Source organism: Mastomys coucha, unplaced genomic scaffold (genome assembly GCF_008632895.1).
Source record: "Mastomys coucha isolate ucsf_1 unplaced genomic scaffold, UCSF_Mcou_1 pScaffold4, whole genome shotgun sequence".
NCBI classification, from domain to species: Eukaryota; Metazoa; Chordata; class Mammalia; order Rodentia; family Muridae; genus Mastomys; species Mastomys coucha.
Genome location: NW_022196910.1, coordinates 52,542,732 through 52,558,841, shown reverse-complemented (window position 1 = coordinate 52,558,841; position 16,110 = coordinate 52,542,732). Strand labels below are relative to the sequence as shown.

General features: G+C 41.3%; 1 protein-coding gene and 1 long non-coding RNA gene across 4 annotated transcripts in view; one reads left to right on the top strand and one right to left on the bottom strand.

Moving 5' to 3' along the window:
* The window catches only part of Slc16a7 (solute carrier family 16 member 7), a 169,311-nt gene that overhangs the window by 64,131 nt on the left and 89,070 nt on the right, over positions 1 to 16,110 (top strand). Inside the window, exon 1 of one of the 3 annotated variants that reach the window (XM_031350223.1) lies at positions 15,558 to 15,732. The exons of the other annotated variants lie outside the window; for them this stretch is intronic. The gene's annotated coding sequence lies outside the window, so the exon portion shown is untranslated. Of the gene's footprint in view, positions 1 to 15,557; positions 15,733 to 16,110 lie in introns of those variants that run through there. 3 annotated transcript variants of the gene reach the window in all.
* LOC116076419 lies at positions 6,465 to 15,467 on the bottom strand. The gene is made up of 4 exons (XR_004112940.1): positions 15,351 to 15,467; positions 12,551 to 12,668; positions 7,688 to 7,834; positions 6,465 to 6,927 (listed from the first exon to the last, which is right to left on the bottom strand). It is a non-coding gene; the product is annotated as an uncharacterized LOC116076419 (long non-coding RNA).

Below are 16,110 nucleotides of genomic sequence, written 5' to 3'. Positions count from 1 at the left end.
ATGTGATAATAGTAATAGTATAATGTATTAATAATTCAATACATGTATATATATTCCTTAATACGTAAATATAACTTGCTCAGTCTGAATAATGTTACTTGTATGCCAAGTTTTCAGAGCTGACCATTTGGTACTGGATAAGCAGTTGGTGTGCTCCTCTCTGGGGAAGACTGCTTCTTCCACTCCCAGCATTCCTTAGCTGCCTCTAGTTCTTTGTGTTAGGTAGAGCCCTCATGATCTTTCTGTCCGTACATGTCAGCATCTCTATTGAGAGACCAAATTTTTGAGGTTTGGATTCCATTTTAGAGAACCTGACCTATGGTTGAACTCAAGTTAACTAACAAGCCAGTACGTAGCAGCAGTTTCCAGGTTACCTCCAATAAGACCTGTATCTCCAGGGTACATGGTACCCCAACCCAACAAATCCAGCATCTAACACCAGTCTCCAGCTTATTCCCCAGCAAATCTTCACCCCTCCATGTTACAAGCCCACCCTTTGCACTTCACTTCCTAACAACCATCAATCAGGAGGAAAGCAGAAGTTAAGTTTAGGGTTTGTCTCCCACACCAGGCAATTATGTTAAAGGCTACAGTAGCCCCCGATTAGATGCTTGCAAGGCTAGAAACCCTCACCCCTCTCTTGCCATTTCCTGTAAAACCTTGTCCTGATGAAAGTTTAGGGGCTTCCTCACAGAAACCATCCTGTGGATTGGTGATGAGTTAAGCCCAAGCTTCAGCTTGTGAATAAATACCCTAGTGTGATTGCACTGGATTGGCTCCCAATTGGTCATTTGTGTTGTTGATGTATCAGTTGGAACTGGTCTCCACAACTGTCCGTTTTAAGTGCTTCTCATGTTCTGCAGTGGTCTTCTTCTGTCCCTGGGTGAGTACTGAGGACTACTCTGTAGGCAAGGACAAATATTGCTAGTCTAGATAGGGATTATGAGATGAGTAACATGGCCATTGGAACTTCTCTAATATTCATGACTTCACTAGCCCCGGGGACTTGGCTAGATTGCTAGTACAGGGTATGAAGTCCCTCTTATTGATTAGGCCTTAAGTCTAATTAGAGAGCTAACGCTTACCTCAAAGGCATGAGTGCCAGTTCTACAAGCATACTGTGTGTTGTTATGGTGTGATGGTAACTGTGGTACTTGGGTACTGTAGCTGGATAGGACTCTTCATTATTTCACCTTCTTCGGAAACTTACACGCTACCTGTTGGTCCCACAAACGCTAGTCCCAAGGAAGAGAGCCTTCTGGTTGGTTCCTGCTCAGAAGCCTCTGGCCTCTGCATCTAAACTGCATGGTGCCTTCAGCATTAAGGGTTTTTCTCACACCTTTAAGGGACAGCCGGGGCAACAGCAATCCCTTAATGTTTGCAGAATCCCTTGGACTCCCTGTGTAGCAACTCAGAAGGGGTTGCCCAATTTCTGGTGTTTTGGCTACAAGAACACACAACCACTCCCAGTGGATTTGGGGACATAACCTTAGCTCTTCTAACTTACAAGGCTAGCGCTTTATCACTGAGCTATCCTCCCCACTCTAATCATTTTTCTTTTATTTTATTAACACATTAGTTATACATACTAGTGAATCTCAGTGCATTTCCTCATCCTATATTCTAGTCCATCCACCTCCATACCTTATCTAATCCTCTATTCTAGTCCATCCACCTCCATACCTTATCTAATCCTATATTCTAGTCCATCCACCTCCATATCTTATCTAATCCTGCGTAATCACTACTCTGCTCGCAGGCTCTCATTCTTTACCTGGCATAGAAATTGAGAGTGCAAGGCATATATGTTCTTTTCCTGAATATTTCAGTTAGCTTAATGTAAACGTCATGCTTTCACTGTTCTCTGTGGCCTAATGCAACAATACTGTAAATATGCTACAGGGGAACTCTGGTATGCAGGTGTGGCCTTAACAGGCTGATTTTATTTCTGTTAGCTGCATACTCTCAAGAGATTACTTGTATGAGGCCCTTCAATGCTGTTCTCCAGTGTGGAGTGGTTGTTTGGTTTAACACTGCCAGTTGATTCGCCTCCACTCTTTGTTACATACTGATTTTAGTTGTTACATAATAGCCACTCTAAGTCGGTGAGAGGGTCACTCAGCACGGTGTGGCTACACTCCGCTACTGACTGCTGATACTGTGGCTTATCCATTTAATTCTGGAATACTTCAATCTATGAGTAGTCTGTGGACCTTCTCAGTTCCTTTGTCAAAACACATATGAAGTTTCTTTGTTCTTTCATATTGTATGAAATGCAATTCCTTAATATAAGTGTGCATATAGGGAGGGAAATGAGTGGTTGTAGAATATTCAGTTTTGAGTCCTAGGATTTTTCATTTTGATTTGGTTTGGTTTTCAAACTTGGGAAAGATCACATTTACTAGGTCATGTACTTGTTTGGAATTGTGGAAGTCCAGGCTTCAGTTTTTATATGAGAGCCCTGCCTATGTTCTCTTGGCTATATATAGAGTTTGTTATTGTTGTTGTTTTAATTGTCCTGTGTGCTTGTGACCACAGACTCATTTTCTTCATTCAGGAGGGTGTGGACAGCAAGGATGTGTGTTTAACCAGCCTTGTATCACTAGTAGCCTCCCCAGGCTTCCATCTTACACAGAGCACTCAACTCCTTTCTGCTGCTAAGCCATGCACTTCGCTGTTGACAGCCTCTAGGCTCCAGCAGCTGCTGGGCTCGCAACACTGTTTACATTCTGTGTCTGGTCAGTAGGAAAGTCCATTAGTGTCTCATTTGGTTCTCTCTGTTCTTACAGCAGAGGAGTTATCTCCGAATGTGTAGGCTTCCCTGATGCAGTGGCTTGATTCTGACTAAATCTAGATAGACCATATCTGCAGTGGTTAGCACTACGGTTTTCTTTGTCTGTATTGGATAGAACTGATTTGAATCCTAACAGTGTGCAAAATGGCAGTCTTATAGAAATGTCAAAGGACCCTATTTGTATTTTTACCTGTACAATGGAAGAGTGTACATTTCAATGAAGATAATTCTGCTTGGAAACTCTTTGACAGCCTGAGAAATTTATTTGAGCTAGTTCTTTGGCTATATTCAGTTATTTGAACCAAAGTTTTGATGAAGCTGCGGAGCCCTATATCACGAAACATAAATCTGACTTGAGATGCTTTGCCAAACTTCCTACCTCTATCACCTTCATCAGCAAACATACAAGGCTCTTTGAAAACCCAGGATGTGGAGGAGGTGAGGAGACCAGCCAGAATGGCTTTGCTGGTTACCATCCCCACAAACAATGAAGCCAATGTGTTGGACAGAATTTTTAGCATTTTGCTTCTGAGTATAGGAGATTTGCCAGGACTGATGGGTCGGTACTGGCAGACCAGTATTGGAGAGATTAATGTTGAGCTGTTCTTTTTGATAGTAGTTGGCACAAAGATTTAATCATTTTTTGAGCCTAGTTCAAAGGCAAGCTAGAACACTGGTCATTGGTTAATACAAAATAAATACTGGATCTGGGAATCTCATAATGCTGAGCACAGTTCAGTGCTAACTCGTTAAGATGGTGCAATGTCACTTATGCACTGTACCTACTGTAGGTTACGTCACTGACAAAAGCTACTCAGAGTAGTAAAGACTCCTTTTGACCAGTGGCTTTAGGGGTTTCCATTCATGGTTTCTTTGTACCATTACTCTTGGTTTCAGTTGAAGTGGAAAATTGTTGCAGGAAGCATTATGGAGAAAATTCCATTTTTTTCCCCCAGGAAGCACAAAATGGGAGATGGGTAGAGGAAGGGGCAGAGGGAGAGAGAAAGTAAATGGCAGGCTTTCAGGATCCTCTTCAAGACGTTGTCAGTAACTAAATAGTCTTCTATTAGGCCCCAGCTCCTACAGTTCCAGCATTTTCCCATAGTCTCTACCTGGAAACTGAACCTTCCACACAGGAAGCATTGGGGAATCTCAAGGTCTGAACCATGACACTAGTAAATAGAATTTCTTTCACTCGAATTCCTAGTATATTTACCTCTGTTAGGAAATAATTTGCAATTTATTTTTCTCCTTAGTATATTCTAAAGCCATAGACATACTGAATACCTTTCTTATAAATGATACAAGAAAATGAGCCATGATAATGATAAATCACTCAATAGAATGTTAGATAGCTTTTTTTTTTTAAAAAAAATGAAACTATCTGAACTTTGTGTTAGTCTCTGAGTGACTTTAACCTCTACTGTCTTCGTGGTAGTATTTACTGGACACTGCTACTAAGTAATTTTGAGAGATAGCCCAGTGCATGCACGAATGACATTGCCTGTCTTACAAAAACCATAGGAGATATTCCTTTAGATTTTATTTTCTTTAATCTCTTCATCTTAATAAATCATGTTCAGCATTTAAGATTCATTCAAAATGCAACCATGATCCACTGGGCTTGGGTAGTTACACTACCTTACAGATGTTGCTATAGGAGACCAGCTTGCCTCAATCAGAGTTTAATAAGAAAATTATGCTCCTGTGACATTTGTTTCACTTCTTGAAACACTCACCCTATGTACTAAGGTAACTTTTCTCCTATGCACTGAAGTACAAAATACCTACAGAACTAAGAAAGAAGCCACTAAGGCAGTGGGTTTTTCAACCTGTGGGTCACGACCCTTTGCGGAGTCAACTGAGTCTTTCACATGGGATTGCCTATCAGATACCTTCCATATCAGATATCTGCACAAGGTTCATAACAGTAACAAAACTACAGTTATGAACTAGCAATGAAAATAATTTTATGATTTGAGGGTCAACATACCATGAGGAACTATATTAAAGGGTCGCAGCCTGCTTTAGGAAGGTTGAGAACCACCGTAACAAAGCTATTTCCTATCCCTGATGGTTCAGTCATCTCCAGCTGAGACACACTACTATAGAGATGTATAGTATGTCTTCACTTCTCTGTTGCTCTCTCCAAGCAACTGTACACTCAGTGAAGAGATGAGTTCCACGGCCATATGCTTAAATACTTCCAACATACCTCCTTCCAGGAAGGGCTGATTTCTTAAGTCTTGTAAATGAAATCATAGAATGGGGGTTCTTTTCTGTGGCAGAACTTTACTGATAGAACTATCCAAGGTGATCCGGAATTAATATCACTGTGTACAAGGAGTTGGGTTTTATATGAACTAGTGTTGACCTGTGGACAATGCAGTCCTTGATGAGATGAGCAGCTCTTCAGAACTCTGTTGATACTTGATGTCAGGGCTCCAAGATTATCTCTGCTGTCTAATAGGTCTGCTTAGACAAGGTAAAGCCTCATGCCCTATTATCAGTCACTACAGTGAGAGATGTTGTGTGCAAAGGCTAGAAAAGAGAATGGCAGAAATAAAGCCAGGGATCTGTGTTCCTGTTACCAAAATGTCAGAACAATAATACAATAAGTTAGTATCTGGACTGGAACTCAGCAGCCCGCAGAGGGGTCATAACTGACAGCGATTGATATGGCTTAAAGATATCCTAAACCAAACTTGCATGTGACAGGATGGAAAAGAACTCAAGCATACCAGAGGGCTAGAAAGGTCTAGAAGTAGTTTAAGTTATAGTTTTCTCAGAAAGTGGTAATGCTTGATCATACCTTAACATGGGTTATTTGCTCATACCTTAATAAGCCTGAGTCAGAAAGGATGATTGTGGGACCAGCCTCAGATCATTCATTTTCTGGTAGGTGAGCTGAGAGTCCTTTGCAGGTGGTAGTGACAAGGATCAGAAGAGACCTTTGAGACCAGGTAAGTGAAAGCAGGCTCAACTTCATAAATGCTTCCCAAAGTTCTACTCCATTCCTATCTATTATTGACTCATTTATTGGTGACACTATTATGGACTGAATATTCATGTTCTCCAAATTTGTGTTGACATTTGTAGTGCCCTAAATGATGGCAGTTGGATATGGAGCTTTTTGTAGGACATTAAATCATGAAAACTGGTCTGGTGACAATAACGCTCTCATTAAGGACTCTAGAAGTCATGACCCCTGTTAGTCCTTTCTAGGGGCATGGAAGACAGATGAGCCCACAGGGAGACAGTTCTCACCAGAACACTTCCACACTGACTGACAACCTGACCTGGCTTCCCAGGCTCTGGATCTGGGAGAGAATCAGTTTACATTGTTTAAGCTACACAGTCTTTGGAACTATGTTACTGCAGCTCCAGTAAGCTAATACAAGAAATCAAATGGCCAAGCAGCCGAGTAAATAGCGAAGCAAAGGAAACTGTTTAAAGAGACAGATGTAGGAAAGGAAAATGGGTAGACTGTTTTCTAATCTGCTATGATTGCATCGCCATCTGAATAAACAGAATACTCTGTGCAGTGGCATTCAAATAGGAGTCATAAGTGAACAAATTACACTTGACACAAACTGACGAGTGAAAGTTAGCCCTGTACAAAGTAGGAGTTCTAAGGTTTTTATCATATACAAAGTAGATAGCCTGGGTCAGAAGCTGTGAAGTTTTTATTATATACAAAGTATATAGCCAGGGTCAGAAACTCTAAGGTTTTCATTGGCTTTTTCTAACTTTTCCAATTATTAAGTGTGTATCAAGGCTACTATACATTTTACTAACTTTGCATCCTGAATCAGATTTCCTACTGTATATGTACATAAAATCAAATTACAACACAGGGTAAATATTCATTAAATCCTTCTCCCCATATGCTGTTTGGAACGTACGATTTCTTCATTGCCGATTGACCTTTGGGCAAATTGTCAAGAAATCTCTGAAGGCCCTGGCATGAACATACCCAGGTGTCTCTTGGGTAAGTGATGACACATGGCTTTCCTGTTCCTGAAATCATGAAGCCTGATGCTGGAGAGCTGACAGCAGAGGTGATGCTGGAGAGCTGACAGCAGAGGTGCTATGCCAATCCTTCTCAGTGACTAACGGCTGGCAGTGTGCTTCTGGGTAAAAACAATTTGCTTCGTTTTAAAAGGCATTTTACTATGCTCTTTTGCCAATTGAATGAAAAACTTAAATTTCTTTTCTGTTTCAGGTTTTTGTAGAATATTGACAAAATTTTTCTTTCTTTCCCTTTTTAAAACAATGTTGAGTAACTCCTAACTTTTTTATTATATTAACAGTGAAATATTACTCATATAAAGGCTATTTAGTAGTTATCAGAGATTTGTTGTTATTTATCCAAGCCCAGTAATGTACTTTAAGACAATTATAGACAATTAGGCACAACCTTACTAAGTGTAATTTCTGTAAAGTAAAAACACAAGAAATCACTCTTTTCTTTTTCCTTGGGAAATATGCCATATTAAAGTTAATTTATTGTTGTGCATTTTCTCTCCTATCTCCCCCTTTCCTCTTCTTTTTCAGGCCACCTTCTTCCCCTCCTATCCCCTCCCTTTCCTCCCCTTCCCTTCCCTTCCTTTCCCATCTGTTCCCTTCATCTTTCTTTGTGAGAGCATTTAATATGTAGCCAACACTGGCCTTGAACTATGTGCTGAAGGATAATCCTGAACTTCCAGGCCTTTCCTCCCAAGTGCTGGGTTCCTGGGATGCACTATCATGTCCAGTCAGCCTGGTGTGTGAGGACATCAAACCAAGCACTTTGTATATGCTAGACAAGTACTGTATACACTCATATATTTATTAATGTGACTAATATTTTTCTCACAGCAGAAGTATTTAATAAAGAATTGTGATTCTTACCTTTTGGATTTGCAAATGAAATCTTAGAAGAGTTTAAGGCATCCCATTTTTGTTTTTCATGAGCTACAGTGTGCTTTCTGATAAAAGCATATACTTAGAAATTGCGAAGTAGGTAGGTCCACAGATTATTAACTACAGGCCAGGGCCCTGTTGGAAAGAATAAGACCAAATGCTTGAAATATTTGGGGACACATAATGTAGATTTGGGGGGATGATCTTTAAGTCTTGATTTAAATGCTTGTTATGATTGCCAGTGCTATTTTGAAAAGTAGCTACTGACTGGATCTCATTCTAAGTTAAACGTGTCATCTTGTACTGACTTTCTGTCAATGAAAGAGTTCACCAAGCCCCTAACTTCCAGATGTCTGTCATTTGCTTAGCTCCTCTCTTTCCTACTGTACTGTAGCTTCCATTTCTCAAGGAGAGGTATGCTTCAAAATTCCTTAATGGCTCTCAGATCTTCCCTCTTGTCTGCCTTCCCCCAAGGCGACCGACGTACTTGTCTTTCCCAGAACACCACAGCTGAGGATGGCTAATGCTCTACTGCGAGGAAGCAACCGCTTAGACCATGACTGCAGAAGAGTCTAAGCTGCTTGTTGTCGTAGCCTCTGTCTCCAGCATTTTTCCCTTATCCTGGGGGTTATTTTCTAAGATATACGCTATGCCTTTTTTCCCCCCTCACTGATAAAATAAAAGACAGAATAGAATTTCCCAGGCTGGAGCCTGGGAAATGATAAATGGGTTGTGCCAATCACTTTAATTTCTCTCTGACCCCATAACTCCATATATCTTGACATAATGCTTTCTCTTTCTTTCTGGACCCAGGCTACTGGTATTTATGCTGTTCCCCATGACTGCCTCCCTTCCCACCCTTGCGTAACACATACTGGTCATTAACAGTGTTTATTTAACTCTGCTCCCAACTCAGTAAAACTGTTTTGGTCTCGGCTTTTTATGCTATCACAGCATATCTGAGGCTGCGTGACTTATAAACAGCAGTGAATCCTTTTTACAGTAGAAGGTCGTAAGCCCTAGGTCAACGTATTGGAATCTGATGACATCTGTTCTTCTGTGCCATAAAATTAGCATACCGCATAGTGAGGCCAAGGGCGTGGGGGTGGCTATCTCTCTGTCTTCCTCTTATTAGAAAGTCTTGACTCAATCTCCAATGATCACTGGACTCTAAATTCCAGTGTTTAGAGCTCTGAATTGAGGGGTATGTGGGTGTGAGGCTTCCTTAGAGAGCATATATGCCAGGAACCCTGAGGATTCCATAAAAATGTGGTTTTATTAACCCTTTGTAGTAATGCCTGTAATTATTACTTCCCACCGATGTGCTATCATAGAGCTTGTGCATGCTTCACAACCTCTCTAGTATGTTAGCAACTGTCTAAATGCTAGTTTACATGAGTTTTAAAATTCAACAGAAGATCATTAAGACAGTTGTCATTTGTTAGTTGTACAGTACATACTTCTGACAGTGTCTTACTCATTTGGATATAGACAACTGTCTGAGATGGCCCAGTGTGCGAGCAGAGACTAGAGTGCTTTCAAACAGTGGATCTGTAGATTTAGCATGCCTGCTGCTGTTTTCATTTTATCCTCAGAAACATCTTCATGGGATTGATTTGTGGCACTGAGCCAAACTGCCTCAGTTTTATGGGAGCATTTTCTTCTAAATGGCCTGAAAATATCCTTCTCCACTTTGGTCTTGATTAATGAAAACTACTCCCTCATAGGACCCTCTGAGGATCCTGTATGACAGCTTTTTATGGAGGCTAAATTGTGATTTGGGAATGGAACAAAATGCTAAGTACTCTTTTCAAGAAGGAAGAGGTAGCCCCGGGAACACGTGGCCCTAACTGCTGAAGATGGGCTGTGTCTGCTTGGATAATGGAATTCTTTTCAATCATTCCTTAAAAACACTTTTCTCATTGAAGCCAGTTGTTTTGAATCTTGGGGAAATTGTTCAAATATTATATATCAGTTTCCTATTTGGTTTGGAGTAGCTATAGCGTTTCTCAGGTTGGGGAAGAAATTTATATTTCACACTAAGGAAGCCTGCAAAAGAAGACTTTCCCTGTGATAGATTGAAACTAGGGGAACTCAAAGGAACCCTGGGAACACTTCCTCTCAGCCTATCATTTTATGGATGAGAAAATCAAGATCCAGTGTAACTCTCACCACCCAAAATGGTGATACATTATTAACATCTATCCTAATGTGGGCATTGAACTTTTTCATTGTGTTCCAATTTCACAAATCACTTTTCAGATTACTGCCTGTTAGAGTCGGGCTGGTTGCTTGACTGTTTCTGTGTCTGGTACTTCCTGTTGCTTTCCAGTGAGGCCCGTACCACATCTGCTAGCATACCCTCTTTAGAGCATCTTAAGTCCCATGATTCTAGACAGTGCAAATCATCATTCTGTATGGCCTACTTTGGGCATTTGATTCAAGTCTCACGAGTGCAACTTAAGGAAGGGAGGGTGTACTTTGGCCTGTCTCTTCTGGGAAAGTCTGGCGGCAGGAATGTGTCAGGTTCCTGGTCACACCGTGTCTATTGTCAGGGGACAAGGATGAATGCTGCTGTTCTGCTCCATGTCTCCTTTTATTTCCTTATAATCATTCTTAGACCCAGCCCATGTGATGATGATAGCTTTTGTACACCACAATCTTTAGCCCTCAGTTCTGTCTTCTGGAGACACTTTTACAGACTTACCAAGAAGTGTGTCTCCACAGTCCAGTCAAGAGGACAATGAAGATTATCAATATACATAGTTCTATCTAATACACACAGTTCTAAGAATGCCAGTTCTGTTTGAGAAGCACTACTCTGCAAACATTTACTATGATAACATTTCAGTTTCTCACATCACAAGGGGTGACACAAGAGGGGTCTCTACTCCCTCCTCATTCCAACAGTATCTTTAAAGAAACAAACAAAAATGGTTAGATGTTCCCAGGCTTGTTTTGGCGTTTTCCCTGGCTTGATAATCTTGCTTTTGATTTAACTTAGCCTGATGCAAGGTTACACAGGAGCAGACATGAAATGACCATAGTTTCCTGTATCTGTAATTTCATTTTCTGTAGTTCCAATTACCTAGTATAACAATGCTGCAAATATTCTTGTTTTTAAAAACGAGGAAAATTCTCGCATGCCATTATGAGTAAGATGATGAGATTTCAGGTCTCCTAGTGGGTTTTTAAGCATCCTTTTGTCCAGCACAGGGCAGTCTTCACCGTGTAAGCTACCATCAAGGAGCTGTGTGGACCATCATCTCTGTTCTCTCAGAGTTTCAGTTCTGTGGTCAATAATTCTTATTGTAGATGTATGAGTTGCCTCAAACTATAAAAGTTATAAGGCTGGCCATTCTGATATTACAAAGAAATGCTATAAATTGATTCATTCAAGTGAAACCTGGAAGTTTTTAGCATAACGATGCAAACCAAAACAAAAAACTGAACCATAACACAAGGCTAGAGATAGAATTTGCTTGGTAGCTTGCCACCTAGGATGCAGGAAATCCTAGGTTTGGCCTGCCCACCAAAAAGTAAACAAGCACACAAGTGCAATGGGCACAGTGACAGTGCATAGCTGTAATTCTGACACTCAGGAGGTGGAAGTAGGAGAATCAGAAGTGCAGGGTCACCCTCAGCCACAGAGAGAGTTTCAAGCCAGCAGCAACATGAGAGACAAAACAACTCTCTTCAACCAAAAGTAACTGAAAGCATCCATGTGATAGTGGTGATGGTGTCCCTTTGTAGACAGTAGTCACCCAGGAGTGTTCCTCTGTACGCCTATGATGATCTCCTAGCAAAGATTACACAGGATTTACAAAGAGTATTACAGAATTGAGTCTTTTCCAAAGTGCGTTTGCTGAAGGGCTTGGAAGATTCTGCCCAGGAGTAAAGTTGGTGGTACCGCAGTTGTGTCACTTGTCAGCTTCCCTTTTCCATGTGCTGTCAGGCCAGCTGAATGTCAAGCTTTAGGTTCTCAAAGTAACCGATTAATCCAGTTCAATACACCTGGAGCTGCCAGCACCTCCTCTCCTGACCTCTCTCCTGGAGACTCAAATACCTTTTCAAGACATCACAGGGAAAAGGGTTCACCAGATATTTTCGACTTTCTAAAATAAGTTGCCATTTTCCTAACCTTCTCTGAAAGCACCTCCTTGCTTGCTGCCCATCCCACCCCTCCCAGCCTGATTCCACAAATCAGGCTTTGTTTTCTGTACCCAGCCTTGGATTGTTGGATAAAGCAACCCCAATGCCTTTGCACTCACAACAACAACAAGTATTTGCTTCCTCTTCTTGCCTCCTGGAGGCTGTCTGTCAGCATGGCCTCTGGTTACGGCTGGGCTCGGCTGACTTTCTGGAATGATTGTCTTTTCAGGAATCCAAGCCAATGGAGTCTGATGTCATTTTGGAAGGTTTGGTGAAGCCAAATATGCCAACACATTTCTAATCTTACTTTTGGTTGGGCCTATAGCTCATTGACTTATGTTCCTTGGCTGAAGGGAGTCACATGACCACACCTGAAGTTTATAGGTGAGAACTGTACTATGCCTACAGGAAATATGGCAGGGATGAGTTCAGGGGTGTGAATCCTTACCGGAACTTACAATCACTGATGGATTGATCTAGGAATGTATAAACGATGTCCACAATTGTGAGGTTTGACTTACATTTTTTTTCTTCTTGTCTTTTGACTTTGATAATGTAAAACCAGAACACATCCAGTAGAAAGTGGATTTCAAATGCTAATCTGTTTCTAGACTTGTAATGTGAGTGCTAACTGGTGCTGGGGAGTCTCAGAGCTCCTGGTTACAAAACTCTGTTGTGAGAATGAGCTATCTGCTCTACCTGATGTGTGCTGCTAATTAATGATGCTCCATGGATGGTGCCCAACAGTCTGCAATGTGGTACTTTTCAACGTACAGTAGGCTGATGAGATGAAGTCTCACTATGCACTGAAGAACATCTGTAGTGGAGAAAGGGCAGCAGATCGTTAGGTTCCCACAAACCCCTCAGTCACCTGCTTCAACAGGCCTTGAGCACAGTCCTGACTAAATATTACAGGTCCCTACATACTCAGAAAAGGACTTAGGTTTCACTTCTTCAGCCCGTTTTGGAAATCATAAAATGATTCTTTCTTTAAGTCAATGGAGGAGCATATCACTGTACTGCTGGAAGCCGGGCATCCCAGAGAAGTCACAGTCACACCTTGGAACAGACAAATTCCAGCCAGAGGGAGACAGTGGAGACAAGATACAGAGAGCAGAGGGTTCACGGCTTCTAATTCTCTAGCAGCCTCATTCTAAAGGGAGATATATCCTGCAGGAACATATTGAGGCTTAGAACAAAATATTTAAGCGCTTAACTTTACTTCCATGTCTACAAAATGGGGGCTGAAGCTACCAAATAATATTAAAAAATCTTACTGATACTGTGACGGGTAGCATTAAGTATTATTTACACAGTCAGATGTCTATCATCTAATAGTATCTATATCTTCTTGTTTATGTGCTTGTCTTCCATAGGTATAATCATAAAATCTTTATAATTATTTAAAAGTATTAATTCACTTAGGCATAACTAAACCGAAAAGTAATAAAGACCAACACAGCGATATTTCACATTTAGATACAAGTTTATCTTCTGATTTCTTTATTGTACTTTACAATCATACTTAACTAATTAAAACCATTTTCAAGATTTTTGAAAATCAAAAGAGAATAATTAAGTGTCTACAAGATAATGCATATCCTCTCCCACTGAGGGCAAACAAGGCGGCCCTTTGCTGCATGTGTGCTGGGTTTCTTGGACTCTTTATTTATGCTCTTTGGTTCATGGCTCAGTCTCTGAGAGCTCCAAGGGCTCAGGTTACTTGACATTGTTGTTCTTCCTGTGGGGTTGCCATCCCCTTCAGCTCCTTCAATCCTTCCCCTAACTCTTCCAAAGGGGTCCGTGACCTCAATCCAATGGTTGGCTGTAAATATCTGCATCTGTCTTAGTCAGCTGCTGGTAGAGCCTCTCAGAGGCCAGCCCTGCTAGGCTCCTGTCTGCAAGCACAACATCAGTACTAGTGTCAGGGTTTGGTGTCCACCCAGGGGATGGATCCCAAGTTGGGGCAGGTCACCGGGAAGCTTTTCCCTTAGTCTCTGCTCCATTTTGGTCCTGCATTACTTTTAGACAGGATCAATTCTGGGTCAAAAATTTTGAAGGTGGGTTAGTGACCCTATCCCTCCACTGGGGGACTTGTGTGACTACTGGAGGTGGTATCTGGATCCCATCCCCCCACTGTTGGGCATTTTGGCTAGGGTCATCCCAATTGAGTTCTGGGAGGCTTCTCCACCCCTTTCTAGATGTTTCTCCCACCCCCAGTCCTCACAGATGTATATTACCTTTCATTCTCCTGGCCCTCTGGAACTCCTTTCTCTCCCCATACCTGATCCTGCCCACTTTTCTCTCCCTCTACGTCCTACTCTATACCCTGCAGTTCCAAATATTTGGCCAAGACTTAGTTCTTAATGCAAAAATACTTCCATCCATTTCAGTATGCAAATTGTCTCTCATATTTAATAAATGGTGGTTATTCATACAACAAAGAATTGTTTTAAAACAAATAAACAAAAAAGAATAAAGTAAATGTTACATTAACTTAAAATATTTTGCAGTATATTATATATAGCAGTTTTACTACACTCAATTTGAGGAAGTATAATTTTCTCACACTCAAAGGACCAATGGAGCTGAAGGGTTTGCAGCCCCCTAAGACGAACAACAATATGAACTAACTTGTACCCTCAGAGCTCCTAGGGACTCAACCACCAACCAAGGAGTACACATGGTAGGACTGATTGTTCTGGCATGTGTATAGTAGAGGATTGCAAAATCAATCATCAGTGGGAGGAGAGGTCCTTGGTCCTGTGAAGGTTCTGTGCCTCATTGTAGGGGAATGCCAGGGCCAATAAGTAGGAGAGGGTGGGGTGGCAAGCATGGGGGGGAGCCAACAGGGGTTTGTTCTTGTTGTTTTTGTTTATTTGTTTGTTTGTTTGTTCCTGGGAGGGGAAACTGGGAAAAGAAAAATCATATGACATGTAAATAAAGAAAATATCTAATAAAAAAATATTTTCTTACACTCCTCACTTCAGCATTATAAACTATAGGACCTCTATGGTATTTTTCCAGTAATTAATTAATTAATTCATTCATTCATTCATTTTTCATCATGATCATAGTTACATCCAAGTCGCCCTCTCAAATGGCCCCTCTCTCCCATGATTCCCCCCTCACCTCTGAAAGGGGAGTGGTAGCCCCTGGGTACCAACCCACCCTGGCACCTTAAGTCACTGTAGCACTAGGTATATCCTCTCCCACTGAGGCTAGACAAGACAGACCAGTTAGGGGAACAGGATCCACAGGTAGGCAACAGAGTAGGGGTGTCCCCTGCTCCAGGTGTTGGGGGACGTGCATGAAGACCAAGCTGCACATCTGCTACATATATGTGGGAGTAGGGGGTCACCTGGTCCAGCCCTTGTATGCTCTTTGATTGGTGCCATCAGTCTATGGGATCCCCCAATGGTATTTTTTTTTTAAATATTTGTTTGGACACAGATGGATATCTTGATTTTCACTAAACATTTTATAAGTACCATCTTACTCTGTACTTTTTATGGGTGTTGTCTAAAGAATGTCCAAGAACCTATCAAGATGAGAGTATTATTTCCAGCCAATGCTCAGAGAGGCAGCCTTTAGGCAGTCTGGTTCCCTCAGGGTACTAACATTATGACACACAGTAGCAGAGACTGTGGAATCCTATGACTGTAGCTGGCAAAGCACTGAGTGACAAGGACACGTGTCATAAATGGAAAAGGTGCCCAAGATTCCGAACAGAACAATGGGTCACAAGGGAAGTCTGCAGGCAGGCGGCTAGAGGACTCAGTAGACCCAAGAGGCTCATCTTGGTGACAAGGAAGACCCTGCACCCCATGTCTCTGGCCGGGCTGATTCACTCTGTGTGATACTTTAATCCTCCTCGAATGGTACTGTGCTTCCCAAACACTTTCAGTCGACTCTGGTTTACTTCTGATTCCTATTACTGAGATTAGAAAATAGTATAGATCTCTTTCTTATTTGACCTTTGAAAAAATAAGCATAGTAATAGAACAACAACAAAAAATATCCAGGGATTTTCAGGAATTCCTTTCTTAAGGCCAGTAAGAATTTAATACCTTTGAAATTGGGGAAGAATTAAAGGCTAGAGTGCTGTTTTTTTTTCTTTGAATTTATTTTTCCCTGTGGTTTTGTTTGGTCAGCTTGACACCAGTCAGATTCATTTAGAAAGAGGGCACTTCAAAATGTGTTTATAAGACTGGCCTATAAGCAAGTCTTTGGGTGTATTTTTTTTTTAATCAATGGTT